This window comes from Chenopodium album, chromosome 1 (genome assembly GCF_948465745.1).
Source record: "Chenopodium album chromosome 1, dcCheAlbu1.1, whole genome shotgun sequence".
Taxonomy (NCBI): Eukaryota; Viridiplantae; Streptophyta; class Magnoliopsida; order Caryophyllales; family Amaranthaceae; genus Chenopodium; species Chenopodium album.
In genome coordinates, this window is record NC_137834.1 from 47,405,084 (window position 1) to 47,420,649 (window position 15,566).

General features: G+C 40.2%; 1 pseudogene; it reads left to right on the plus strand.

Annotated features, from left to right (window-relative positions):
* The window catches only part of LOC145632202 (uncharacterized), a 124,045-nt pseudogene that overhangs the window by 58,588 nt on the left and 49,891 nt on the right, over positions 1-15,566 (plus strand).

The following is a 15,566-nucleotide window of genomic DNA, read 5'->3' on the forward strand; positions in this document are numbered from 1 at the left end:
GGCCTGTAGACACAAACGGTGTCAATCATGCGGGATATATTATACTTGGTTCCAGAAAAGGGGAATTAGGTATACCTCAGACAGGAGTGCATTGATTCGTTCAACATTGAACGTTTCAATGCCTGGGATGGCATCCTTCTCCTTCTTGGGGACGGCCGCCAACATGGACTAGGCATGCGTCTGGATGTCCGGCTATCGGGGAGATTGATCTGCACCATATATGAAAGGGGGTGATTGAGCTATATAGGCGGCACCAGCTTGATGCCGGCTGTCGGACGAGGAAGTTTGTTGAGAGTGAGATTTCACTTGCAACGACCATCCCAACTCAGGCAGAGATTCGAAGGGATTGTATTTACCTTCAGAAGCTTGTGGGACTACACCACCCACAAGCGTAAAGAGGTCGGATGGGACCATATCAAAGCCCACTCCAAAGCCTCCAATGGTAACATTCCTCCCCCCCCCCCCTCCTCCGATGCGGAGGTGGTTCCACCTAGAAGACCCTTCGAGGTCCGTCTTACCTGAAGATGCTTTTGCAGAATTTTCAGGCTTGATTGGAGTAGAGGCGGTTTCATCCCGTCCCCGTTTAAATAGGTTCTTCGTAAAAGACCTAGGAGCTTCTCTACCCTGCAATTTAAGAAGTATTTAATAAACAACCGGCAACACTTGTTGGAAAATTAGATCAAGGAGTTAGACGGCTCTTTACCTCAACCTTCAGTTTGGTGGCCCTAGCCTCCGCCAGGTCTCTCCAAATTTGTACAGAGGACCGTTTGGGAGTCTTCTCTTCAACCATCATGTTCAAAGCTTCTTCTGCAAAAATAATGAACACACGCTTAGTACAAAATCATAATTGGCTAATAATAGTATAAGCGACATTTAATCGGACATATATCAGACGTACACTCTGGAAACATTGTGCTAATCCCATAGGCGGATAGGAACGCCTCATCTCTAAACCATGCGCACATGGGAATCAAGTTATTAGGGACCTTTATTACATCCCTGGTTAAGAGTGTCTCCGGATGGAGGATGGAGCTCAAAAAACTTGGTTTCCTTGATAGCGCCACAGTCATCCCCCGACATCCGGGGAAGGGCACATTTGCGACCTAGTAGGTCGGGCTTTTTATTATACCGGCCCATCTCCCGGTTCTCTCGATGGGTTGGGGCAGACAACAGGTAGAAAAGCGTCTTCCAACTCTCATATTTGGACACCTTGTCCAATGTCATTTGATACTGAGGGATGGTGGTCAAGGTGTACCACGACCTCCAGCCGCCTGGGTTGCGGCTAAGGTAGTGCATGTGTGCAAAAGCCTCCAAGCTGGGGTTCAAGTTTTGCATCTCACAGGCGACAACTGACGAGAGGAAAACTAGTTCGTTATCTAATCCTCCCGCGGTCAAATTAAATTTATAAACACTTAACAAACCTAAATACGAGTATAGAGGCAAGTCAAGGGTCGAACCCAAAGGAACGGTAATGTTCAAATGCTTTCGATTTGGGTGCCTAAACTAGGTCGAACCAAAGATAAAGAGAGAATACTAACAACTAACAAAACAAGTAACCAAGGAAATAAACCACTAGGATCGGGGGTCAACATGTAATCATATCAATTGCAACAACTTGGGAAGATCGTGCCAATCAAAGGTTGTGAATACTAATGATAAGAGCTATCAATTAGAATCAAAAAACTATCTCCTAATTGTAAATCTAGGGTTCACTATGATTAACAAACTAAGAGAATCAAAACCAAAACCAATCGATAATTGCAATTCCTAAATCAATTGTTCGTGTCATTAGCAATTACAATGCAATCTAGCATAATTCTCAAGGCCTAATTGAATTAAACACATGCAAACCTTCATTAATCACTTTAATCTCAACAATCAATCAACACAATTTCCAAATTAATCGCAATCAATCAATCATACAAGTTACACCCAATTCCTAGACAAACAACTACTCAAATATCATCATTTATCAACAAACAGCTAAGGAAATCAAGAATCAACAATATATCAAGAACAACTACACTAATTAAGCATGAAACATCAAAATCAATTCAAACAAACATGAAATTAAACAAAGCAATCAGGAGGAGAGAGAGTGATAAAATCTCATTGATTGATAATGGAGATTTTCAATACAATTGTCATCTTGAATCTTTAACCTCTCAAATAACCATTGAAATTCCTCACTTTCTTTCTCTAAAATCTACTCTTAAAACTAACCCGGCCTAAAACTAGAGAGATAAGCTCTCAACTAAGCTAAAAATCTACTGAATCTGAATCTGTTGTTGAATCTGTTGCTGTTTTCTGTTGTTGTTGCTGAAATCTACTGTTGTTGTTGTTGCTGACTGCTGTTCTGCTGTTGCTGATCTCTGATGCAGTTACTGGTCTGTTTTGCTGTTAATGCTGGGTTTTTTTTGTCAGCACTTTGTTTTCTGGTGTATTACCTTCTGTTGTCTAGTCCTGCTGCTTTTGCAGCTGAGTCTGGGTGGAGGTTTTCTTTTTTACAGTTTGCAGGAGTGGTGTTTCTTTTTTGCAGGTTTGTCCTGCTCTGTGTTTGTTTTGTGTTCCTGGGCTTAGTTTCCAGAATCCCTTCCTAGAAGGTGACTGGAAGCTTGAGCTCAGGTTGTTCTTGTCTCTTTCTCTTGAACCCTTCCTAGAAGGTGGCAGGAGATTGAGCCTGAAGTGTTTGGTGGTTGGTTGGCCTGTTTTTTCAGGTCTTGTGGAGTTTGGTGTTTGTTATAACTTAGCTCTTGTAAGTTGTAACTTTTCCTTTTGGTAATAAAATTTCTCATATTTTCCAAAAAAAAAAAAAAAAAATGCTAAAAATATGTGGTCTAATTTTGGATCTCTAATTGTTCTCTCTCTAACCCAAAAATGGGTATTTATATTTACAAAAAGAAAATAAAAGAGAATAGGAAAAGAAAAGAAAAGGAAAAGAAAAGAAATAAAAATAAAATAAGAAAACAAAATGAAAGTATAAAGGAAATAGAAAATGAAAAGAAAATAAAAAGAAGAATTAAAAAAAGAATTAAGTATTGGACTTCGCTGCTTTTTATATGGGATATAATCCCATGCTCGCACACCTAATCACCCACTAATCAAACACCATCACAGCCTTTTGATCATGACAAAGTAAAAGAAAATAAAATGAAAAAAAAAAAAAAAAAAAAAAAAAAAAAAAAAAAACTCCAATCAACCGAAGTCAATGGACTCGGTTTGGCTTCATTTAATTGGGAAACTTTCCCATGTTTCGCAATTGACTTTCCTTTCTTATTAAAAAAAACACCGCAAATCACCTTTATCATAATTTGATAAACACACTACATCAAAATCAAAGGCTTCAATTCGAACCCAGCTGTGCGCATCTCTGATTCTTCAATTAGAGTACAATATTAAGGTCAGTTGCTGCTGGGATTATTTGCGGAATTTGCTGGCGGAAATAAAGTGGCTGGTTGCGGCTAGAAAGGTGGTGCAAAGGTGGTGGTTGTTGCGGGATGTTGGAGGCTGATTTGTGTTGCGGTTTGCGAGGAGCTTGTGACTGATTTGTGGTTGTTGTGTGAACAAGGGAACATGGGAGATGCTGGCCGGAACAGGGCACGACAACTGCGCTCGCGGGTTTGGGGCCGCGCCCGCGGTGAGCCCACGGCTAGACCGCGGTGGCTTACTGCCTGATTTGGCTTTTTTAGTGCAACCGAGCCCGCGCCCGCGGCTTGCAGACCTGCGTCCGCAGCTATCTGGGCTGCTATGCTGCTGCGGTGCGGTGGCTGCTTGATGGGATGAGACTTGTTGGCTTGTTATTGTTGCAACACTTAATTGATTTTGAATCTAAGACCTTGAAACATCAAGTTTGAACATCGGAACTCCGAATATGACAATTTGAATCGTGTCTTGCCCTGAGCAAACACCTACACGAACAACCGAACCCATGAGGAAGAAATAGGAGACAAATGAAATAAAATAAAGAAAATGGAAATAAATAAAGAAAAATAAAAAATAAAAGAAATAAAATTTAAACTATGAATTAAGGACTAAAATCATAAAAAAAAAACTAATAAAAACTAATCAAAACCCTAAATGATTTATTAAAATAGAAAAACAAGGAAAATTAAGAAAATTATATGAAAACAAAGAAAGAAAATATAGAAAAATGACTTAAATCTTAATCTTTTTAGCGCCATAAATGACGCTTATCAGCAACATATCCTAGAATGTTAGCCCATAAATTCGGGGTGAGCTGCCAGACTGTAAAACCCTAGAAATTCCTTCCTTTTAAAATACCTACTTTGCCCTGTTTAAAAACTTTAAATAGGAATATCTAAGACATTACCGCCATCGTGATAATGGTTAAGGCAATTATCAAAGACACACAGCGGAAGACTAATTTCAAAATATTTCAAACTAAATCAACATTAAAAATCAACAACGAAATTAATGTCAAACCAAAGTCAAACGAAGTAAAATAAAATCAACCTACAATTTGGAACCATTGTAGGGCCTTATTAATCATAATCATAATCGAAATCCAAAACCCTTTTCGTTAGTCACATAAAATAAATAAAGTTATAAATAATTAAAGCAATAACACATTCATATACTTATGAAAACTAGCATGATTCGCTCTTCACTCATGCCCATTCATGAAGATGCTTCATCACCTGAAAAGTTTATCTCTACTTGCTTCCACTACTCTCCATTAAAAATGGGTCATCATAGGGCCAAGGTAAAGATAAGGCCAACAAATATACAAAACACACAATCAGCAAAACTGAGTACATAAGCGTAATTAACACACTAACATATAATTTCCTAATAACACACAACTTACCTTGTTGCACCTGTGTTTCAAGCATACAACATTCAATAAAAGTTCTCACTAGACATTACATAATTTATTTAGTATTGACTTCGCATCGAACGGGTTTCCTCCTCAACCTCCTCCAAATAAATTTGAGGTTACTGACACGGGAGCTAATCGTGCCAGCATCAATAATTACTTGATATGTCTAGTTTATATAGTGTTTTATCCCCGTCCCGTGGTCGTTATTAGTAGTGTTTTTGGCTCTTTCGGGCCACTTTTCTTACTAATTTGTGTGTTCTAGTGTTTTCGTAGTTTTAGTTGTATTTTACAGGAAATTGCACTCTTGGAGCATTTTCCCGGGCCTTATTGGATCGACTACGGAAGCTAGAAGGACACGACCACTTTTGGAGCCCAAGATCGGTGAGAGCCGGTGATTAAGGGCTCGGTAATTGGGATCACGAGGCATTTGGACCATGTATTCGAGACCCGAGAGGAAATATGGATTGGGCCGAGAAATCTAGCCCAATCGAAGTTCAAGCCTCGAAGAAGAAGACCGGACCCGATCGGGCAAGCATACGCCCAATCGGGCGGATGCGCGCAAGGGCACTCTCAAGGGAGAGGCGCGCCCGATGGTGAGCGTAGGCTCGATCGGGCGCGGCACATCAGTGAAGGCGTTGTAAAAAAGTCGGGCCCAATCGGGCGGCCCTTCGCCCGATCGGGCGCGTGTTTTCCTAGAGTCTGATTAGTTTAGTTTTAATTCGTGTTTTAGGAAAGGTTTAAATACGTTTTGTACGGAATTATTAGTGACCTCTTCTCTTAGACTTTCTCTCTCTACTTAGTATTTTTCTCTCTTTTAAATTCTCTCTAAACTTTTGTTCTTAATTCCTTTATTAATTCCATATTTACTTTGGTACAATTTCTTCCCTTTTTAATTTCAGCTATTTTAATTGCTTTCTTGTTTATGCTTTTAATTATTTATTTGATTGATTTAGTTATGATGATTAGTGAGTAGTTTAATTCTAGGGTTTATGGGGATCCATAATTAATATGAAGGGATAGTTTGTTATTATTGATTGTTGATATTGCATGATAATTTCCTATTGAATTTTTTTAATTCTTTGCAATTAGATTATGAATTGAGCAGATGTAATTTGATTGTGAATGTTTAGCAATATTGAATTGATGAATCGAGCAGATGTTGATTTAATATTAAAGGCTATTTTTAATAGGAACTTAGGTCTAGTAAATTGCGAGAGCCTGTTAGATCTATGTTGATTAATAAATTGCGAGAGCCTGTTAATCATGTTATCTATGCATTGTTAATTATTAATTACTTCGTTCTATCCCGGAATATTAATTATTGGTGAACCTGTGACCCTAGGTTTCCTTATTATTGATTCTTTTCTCCCTAAACTTATTCTTCGTAGTATAGAATTCTTACCTCAAAATATTGGTTACTTAGATAATTTAGAGTATAATAATTAATTAGAATTAAAAAGACTTGTTTCCCTGTGGAGTTCGACCCTACTTCCCTATCTACTGTAGTTAGTGATTTAGGTAATTATTTTTTATTAGGGGATACGACTTTACCCTGTCAAAATTTGGCGCCGTTGCCGGGGAAATGGTTTTATTTTTATTTTCTGATTATATTTTTGTAGTCTAGATTATCCCCGTTTTTGCCTTAGAGAACATTAGTTCTTTGAGGCAAATCTCATATTTGTCTTTAGTTCTTTGTTTATGCCCAGGTGTTCTAGATCAGGTGACATCCCTTTTGATCCTGAGATCGAGCGTTCTTTTCATAGGCAAAGGAGACTCTATAGACAAATTCTGGCGGGTTCCGAGGAGGACAACGATCGAAGAGATCCTCCCCCAGATTCTAGTGATACAGATATTCCTTTAGATTCAGAATCAGAGATGACGGCCCAGAAGAAACTCAGTGATTATTCGCAACCGAAGCTCACAGATTTCCCGCACCTTACTCCTACTCCGGCTCTAGATGGAGTTCAATTTGAGATCAAGCACCAATTTATCACTATGATAGAAAGGAAGCAGTTCAGCGGAGCTAAGGGTGAAGATCCCAATCTTCACATCGCAGATTTCTGCCAATATTGTAACACCATTAGACAAGCCGGGGTCACGCAAGACCAAATCAGGGAGATTCTTTTTCCCTTTTCATTATGTGGCAAAGCAAAATTATGGTTTAATGGTTTGAATAGAATTGCACTTGGTATTACTAACTGGGAAACTCTTGCTTTGAATTTCTATAATAAATATTATCCTGCAGAGAGAATAGCGGTGCTAAGAAGTGCTATTCAGAACTTCACTCAAGAGGCCGACGAAACATTATATGAGGCTTAGGAGAGGTTCAAGGATCTACCGAGAGAGTGCCCCCACCACAATCTAGCACAATGGCAATTGATCCAAGCATTTTATAATGGACTTGGAAATTCTTCTAGATCAGTACTAGATTCGGCAGCTAGTGGGAGGTTTATGAATTTAAATGTGGATGATGCAGGACAGGTTATCGAAGACATGGCAATACACAATTCCCAATATGGGAATCCGAGGGGGTTTGCAAATAAGGGAAAACATAATGTCGATTCCGTATCCTTTTTGCAAGCTCAATTAACATCTATTTGTCAAAAATTAGATAATCTTATTGCTGCTCCTAACTCTGTAGCTAATGTTTCTGCTGTTGCTAACCATGAAGCTTTTTGTGAAAATTGTGGAATTGTAGGTCATTGGGAGAAAGATTGTAGAAGCTCTATGGAACAAGTTAATGCCTTTCAAACCTATAGGCAAAATAACCCCTATTCCAATTCCTACAATGCTGGCTATAAAAATCATCCTTATCTTTCATACCGGAGTACCAATGTACAAAACCCTCCACCTCCACAACAACCACAACAGCAAACACCACCACAGCAAAAATATTATCATCCTAATGCCGGCCAGAAAAGCCAAGCATCACCCTCATCATCTTCCGACCCTGCCATGACAGAAATTAGAGCAATGCTTGCCAATATGCAAAAGCATATGGAGAGTAGGGATGTGCAAATTGATTCTATTCTAGCCCATAATAAAATCATGGACAATCAAATTGCACAACTTTCATCTACCCTACAATCCCGTCAGCAGGGTGCTCTACCATCACAACCTATCCATCCTACAGATCATGCTAATGCAATCACTCTAAGGAGTGGTTCACATTATGATGGACCTCCTATGCCAAAGGAAGATGGACCAGTTTCTGATCTAGATTCCTCTATACCAAACGGTAATCCTGCTAGCCCTGCAGGGCTACAAATAGATACTAACCCTACTAATGTTTCTGTGCAGGGTAAATTGCAGGATAAGGGAGGAGATGTGCAGAGCCCAGTTATCAAGCTTCCATTCCCTAATCGACAACTGAAGAGTAAGCTTGATAAACAATTCGGTAAGTTTTTAGAGGTTGTGAAAAACCTGCAGGTAACAGTCCCTTTCACTGATTTAATCACTCAAGTACCTGCTTATGCTAAATTCATGAAAGACATTCTGACTAGGAAAAGGGCCTTTAATGAAGTAGAAACTGTAGATTTCACAGAGGAGTGTAGCGCTTATTTGCAAAATAAATCCCCTCCTAAATTAAAGGATCCCGGTAGTTTTTCTATCCCTTGTCACATTGGGAATGTTTTTATTGATAAAGCTTTGTGTAATTTGGGTGCTAGTGTTAGTGTCATGCCATCATCTATCTGCGCTAAATTAAATATGGGAGAATTAAAAATTACTAATATAACTTTGCAAATGGCAGATCGTTCGGTAAAATATCCCTTAGGTATTTTAGAGGACGTACCTGTCAGAGTTGGTAAATTTTTTATTCCGGTTGATTTTGTTGTTTTAGATATGGAAGAGGACACACAAATACCCATTATATTAGGTAGGCCTTTCCTCCACACTGCAGGAGCGATTATTGATGTGAAAAATGGTAAACTAACCCTTTCTGTAGGTGACGATAATGTTACTTTTAATTTAGGGAAGGTTTTGAAAGGGCCTATGTTAGAGGAAAATTGTTGCTTCATTGATACAATTGATATAATGGACGATATTTGTGTTGATAGCTTGCCACAGGTTCTTGCGAAGGATCCCTTAGAGGAAGTTCTCTGCGGGAATTTATCTAGCGACAATGCAAGCATTTGGGGTAATGAGGTACAGGATATTGAAAAGTCTCTTTCCTTAGAAGAGTTAAGCCCCAAGGAGACAATGAAGGTAGTAAATTTAGTTCAGGAATCAATACCTGCAGAGGTCAAGAAACCTGAGCTAAAACCTCTCCCTTCTCATTTGAAATATGTTTTTCTTGATGAACAGGAACTACACCCCGTGATCATCAGTACTAAACTCACTGACCTACAATCTTCCCAACTTCTAGGGGTCCTCAAAAACCATAAGAAGGCTATAGGGTACAGTATTGATGATCTCAAGGGTATTAGCCCTGATTTTTGCATGCACAGGATTCATCTAGAGGAAAATTACAAGCCCTGCATTCAACCCCAACGAAGATTAAATCCCAACATGCAGGAAGTAGTCAAGAAGGAGGTGATGAAATTACTTGATGCAGGTATTATCTATCCTATCTCTGACTCCAAGTGGGTAAGTCCTGTGCAGGTAGTACCGAAGAAGGGTGGGATGACTGTGATAACTAATGAAAAAAATGAATTAATTCCCACTAGAACTGTAACAGGGTGGCGTATGTGCATAGACTATCGTATATTAAATATCGCCACTAAAAAGGATCACTTCCCTCTTCCCTTTATTGATCAAATGCTTGAGAGGTTAACCAATCACAAATTCTTTTGCTATTTGGACGGGTATTCGGGATTTTTCCAAATTCCGATTCACCCTGAAGATCAGGAAAAGACTACCTTTACATGCCCTTATGGCACTTTTGCATATCGTAGAATGCCCTTTGGTTTATGTAATGCACCTGCTACCTTTCAACGTTGCATGATGAGCATTTTTTCTGATTTCATAGAGTCTATTATGGAGGTCTTTATGGATGATTTTAGCGTATACGGTTCTTCATTTGATTCATGTCTAATTAATCTCGCTAAAAGTTTGAAAAGATGTGAAGAGTGCAACTTATACTTAATTGGGAGAAATGTCACTTTATGGTGACAGAGGGAGTAGTCCTTGGCCATATTATATCTGATAAGGGCATACAAGTAGACAAAGCTAAAATATCAGTGATTGAGCAATTACCTCCCCCAGTCAATGTTAAGGGAGTTAGAAGCTTCTTGGGTCATGCGGGGTTTTATCGCCGCTTTATCAAAGATTTTTATAAAATTGCTAAACCACAGACACAGCTTTTGCTCAAGGATGCCCCATTTATTGTTACTGACGAGTGTCTTGAGGCTTTTAACAGGATTAAGCAGGCTTTGATATCGGCACCCATCATATGTGCTCCCGATTGGAACCTTCCTTTCAAAATCATGTGTGATGCAAGTGACTTTGCACTAGGAGCCGTGCTCGGACAGAGGAAGGACAAGGTTTTGCATGCTATTTATTATGCTAGCAAAACCTTGGATGAAGCCCAAGTCAACTATGCCACCACAGAAAAGGAGTTTCTTGCTGTTATTTATGCTTTAGAAAAATTTAGATCATAGCTGGTTGGTTCTAAAGTTATTGTTTTTACTGATCATGCAACATTGAAATACTTGATAGCCAAGGCGGAATCAAAGCCAAGGCTACTCCGGTGGGTTCTCCTGCTCCAAGATTTCAACATAGAAATAAAAGATAAAAAGGGAGCAAAGAACGTAGTGACAAATCACTTGTCACGTATCAGGTATGATGAGGGTAAGGATTCTTTACCTATAGATGATTCTTTCCCTGATGACAACCTGTATGCAGTTGTAGAACATCACCCTTGGTATGATGATTTTGCTAATTATATAGTGGGTGGTACTCTACCTCCTGACGTGTCCTACCAACAGAAAAAGAAATTCCTTTATGATGTTAAACATTATTTTTGGGATGATCCTTTTTTGTTTCGTGAGTGTGCAGATGGATTATTTCACAGGTGTGTTCCCGAATGGGAGGTTCACGGCGTCCTTACCAGTTGTCATACCTCACCCTACGGTGGACATCATGGCCCCACTAAAACGGTGGCTAAGATCAATGAGTCAGACTTCTTTTGGCCTACTATGTTTAAAGATGCTAACACTTTTGTGCAGGCTTGTGACTCTTGCCAGAGGACTGGCAACATTTCGCGGAGGCATGAGATGCCCCAAACTGGGATTCTCGAAGTTGAAATATTTGATGTTTGGGGTATCGATTATATGGGGTCGTTCCCATCTTCCAATGGGAATTGTTACATACTTGTAGCCGTTGATTATGTGTCCAAGTGGGTAGAAGCCATAGCTTCACCAACAAACGATTCTAAGGTGGTCATTAAGCTCTTCAAGAAGATCATATTTCCCAGGTTTGGTGTTCCACGAGCTATTATTAGTGATGGGGGTACCCACTTCCATGGAAAACAATTGGATAACCTCCTTAAGAAGTATGGCGTATATCATCGAACAGGGCTTAGTTACCACCCTCAAACTAGTGGTCAAGTTGAGGTCTCTAATAGGGAAATCAAGGCGATCCTAGAAAAGGTAGTAGCCAAGTCAAGGAAAGATTGGAGCATGAAGCTTGATGACACACTTTGGGCATACTGAACAGCATTTAAGACACCGATTGGTACTTCACCTTATAGATTGGTTTATGGTAAGGCATGTCATCTTCCCGTAGAATTGGAGTACAAAGCCTTTTGGGCGATCAAAGAGCTTAATATGGATTCTAAGGCTGCGGGTAAGAAGAGAATTTTTCAACTCAATGAGTTGGATGAGTTTAGATTGTCGGCATATGATAGTGCGCGGATCTACAAGGAGAAGACAAAGAAGTGGCATGACAAGAGGATCCTACCAAGAGAGTTTGCACCGGGTGATAAGGTTCTTCTCTTTAATTCTAGATTGAAGATTTTCCCAGGAAAGTTAAAGTCTAGGTGGTCCGGTCCCTTCACTGTCACAAAGGTGAACAAATTTGGTTCGGTGGAGTTGGTGAATGACAAAGGTGAAGAGTTCAAGGTAAATGGCCAAAGGTTGAAAGTGTATCATGAAGGTGCTACCATTAGAGATGTGGAGGAGACTCTCCTAACTCTACTTCCAACATGAGCTTCACGGTGGTAAGAAGGTCGTGCGGGACCTAGATAAACCAGCGCTTTGCGGGAGGCAACCCGTATTTCATGCTTTCTAGACTAGTTTTCCTTTTTCCTTATTTTTTGTTTTTTTAGAGAGGCGAGGAGAGTGATATTTCACCAGTTTTAAGTGTTGTTGTACAAATATGAATTTGGCAGGTATAAAGACTTAGAAAAATTTGAAGAAGAAAAGAAATCGGAGAAAAAGGGCTGCTCGGGCCCGATCGGGCGCGCAAGCAACCCAGAAATCAGCAGCAAATTCGCCCGATCGGGCGCGCAAGCATGCTAAAAATCGGAACCATTTTCGCCCGATCGGGCGCGCAAGCAAGGTTGAATTCAGAGACTATTTTCGCCCGATCGGGCGAAGCTTGCCCAATCGGGCGCTTTTTTTGGAAAATCGAGTGAAAAGGAAAGATATGTCGGGCGAAGCTCGCCCGATCGGGCGAGCAAAGGGCGAAAATTTTGTTCGCGTTCGCGCCCGATCGGGCGCGCAACTTGAGTTCTGGAATTTCCCACTTTCGCCCGATCGGGCGAGGCTCGCCCGATCGGGCGCGCCATCAGTCCGTCCCCCTTTTATTTTATTTTCTCTTCTTTCTTTCCTCACTTTCTCCTTATTTCATCTTCTTCATTTCACTTTCTCTCTCTAAAACCTCCATTTTCAACCCTTCAACTTACACTTCAATCCAAGATCTCCTCCAATTCTTCCATCCAAACTCAAAAATTCTTACATATTCCATCTCCCCTCATCCTCCTCTACAATCTACACTAATTTTTACCCATTTTCTCTCAAGTTTTCTCAAACCCTAAGAGAGAGAAACCTCAAATTTACCACTATTTTACAAAGAAATGGCCTCAAAGCGTTCAAGGAACCAAAGGGGTGAGAGCTTAAGTGCACCACAACCAACAATCAACCCGGATCTTCAAATTCCGGGATGGGAGGAGGTTGTCATCACCTCGGAGGAGCAACGGGTTAGGATGGTCAACCTCATCGATCGTCAGGTAATCTCTACCCGTTTTATTCATCATCCCACATTAGCTAGGTTAGGCCTTGATAAATATGTGGAAAAATTGTTCAAGGGTATAGGCATGAGTGGTTTTTTTCAAATGTGCCATGATACATATGATTATTTAACATTGGAATTTATCTCAAGTTTTAATGTTATTAAAATGAATGCACTAATCACTCATGTACAATTCCGATTATTAAACAACGATGTGAGACTAACTCTAAAAGAATTTGGAAAGTTGTTTGATTTAAAATCGGATAAACCTATTGAGCCCTCTCAAGACCACACCGCCGTGGTTTATAAGAGGTTAACTGGGGAGGATTTAGTGAACCTCCGACATGCCAAAGGGACGTGGATTCAACATCCCGTCCCAAAGCTTTGGCAAAGATTTGTCGGCCTCACTATTTTTGGGAGGCATGAACCGGCAAATGTTCGGAGAGATGAATTGGAACTATTGGCATCCTATATAATTCCTAATGCTGAAAAATTGAACATACCCCATAGGATAGCCAATCACTTCCAAAGTGCGGCCAATGCGGCCGAGGCTAGTAGGTCTAGAGCACCTATTTACTTTGGGGGGTTAGTGACCCATATTGCTAGGAAACACCTAGGTTGGAACCCCGATGGACATAGGAAAGTTGTGGGATCGAACCTCATGGACCTACCCTATTTAGGGAGCTTGAACTGGGTGCAACCAGTGGGGAGTGATACTTGGTGGATTGTCCACCGACAATCGGGTAGGAGAGACCAAGCCTTTACCTTACCCAACCCCGCCTTGACCAAATTTGAGAGTGGGAAGCCCTCTTATACTTTCGAGATAAATGGTCAAGGTGAGGTTAAACCACCTCACCCCTCACCACAACCCCACCAATCCCCCATTCACCACTCACCCCACTACCAACCACCCCCACCTTTCACCTATGGCATGCCCACTTCCTCGGTCGATTACAATGCCGACCCCAATGCCCCATATGACTTTTCAGCTTTTAGGAGCCAATTAGACCGCATTGAGACGGGGCAAGGGAGGGTTGAGGGTATGATGCAAAACCTAGACTCTAGGTTAAGCACCTTAGATGGGCGGGTTGGTCTTATAGAGAGGAACCTAGGGAGGGGCCTTTACCCCATGTATGATGATTATGCCCGTCGGGGGGCTATTCCTCCCGATTCACTTACTCCCGATTGGTTCCAATACCCCCAAGGAGGGTATTCTCACCCCGGTGCGTATGGTACTTACGTGGACTACTCTTCGGTCCACGGACATGGGGGTGATGCTCCTTATGGGGGTATGGGTGGGAATGTAGACCCTAACTACTATGCAGGTGGTTTGGGGTATGGTGGTGGTGGCTCTAGCCATGGAGGAGCCGGTTCTAGCCACGGCGGGGGCTATTCTAGGATGGATGAGGATGAGGAGTAGGCTACTCTCCCAAGTCAATGAGGGCATTGCTTGATTTGGCTTGGGGGGGTGTTCTTTCACTTGGTAATTCTCTTCCTTTTCTCTCTTTATTTGCTTTCTAGTATAGTTTTTATTTGTCTTCCTAGTGTAGTTTTTATTGCTTTCTTATACATGAAAAATACAAAAAAAATTGAAAAATTCAAAAATTCAAAAATACGTTCCAATGAATTGTAAATCATACTTCCCTGTGCCCCATACTTGAGAAAATTTGTTTTGATTCTTGGTATTTGATGATAAATATTGTGGATTTGTTGGTCATGATTTGAAGTCTAATTGTTTGGATTCCTAAACATGCGTCAATTTTGCCCAACTACTTGTGAATATAGTGCTTGACTAGTTGATTTGGTTAGGAAATGTGTGATAGTTCCATAATTCCTGGTATGTCAATGAATTTGAGTATTGATTTGCAACTATGAGTAGTGTTTCATGACTTATTATTATGCACATGAGGAGGACGAAGGCGTTCATTCTTTTAGGTAGCCTTCAGAGTATTAGATACGTTTGTTCCCTTCTTGTTACCCATGTTGTTGCTTGTGCCCTTTTATTGTTTATTTAGCCATATTACAAGCCTACATGAGCCCCATTGGTTACTAGTCCCAAGCTTGGCTTGGGGGAGTTATTAGTTGGTGAGGTGAGGGAGTTGTGGTGTGCATATTATTTGCACAATGTGGGAATAAAAGAAGAGTTATTATTCTTTGATTTTTTATTGGAAAATATTGATGTTGTGTTTCAAAGTTGAAATTTCCAATATGAGTTAAAAAGAAAAAAAAAGAGCAAAAGAAAAAAAATTTAATGCTCAAATGTTCTATTTGAAGGTTGTTCAAGAGAAAGAAAAGAAAAAAAATCAAGTTTAAAAAGAAAAAAAAAGAGTGAGTTCAAAGTTTGTTTTTTTTCACTTTCTACATTATCATATTTTTATGAGTGATTGTTGTAAGTGTTGGGATTGTTTATTTTGTTTGGAGTATATTTGGTGGAATGTTGTTTGGAGTTGGTTATGTTGGAGATGTGTATGATCATTATTTTTTATCATGGGTTTATTAGGATTTGGCTCCCTTAATGCATAGCTTTTCTCTCACATAATCCCAAATTTATCCT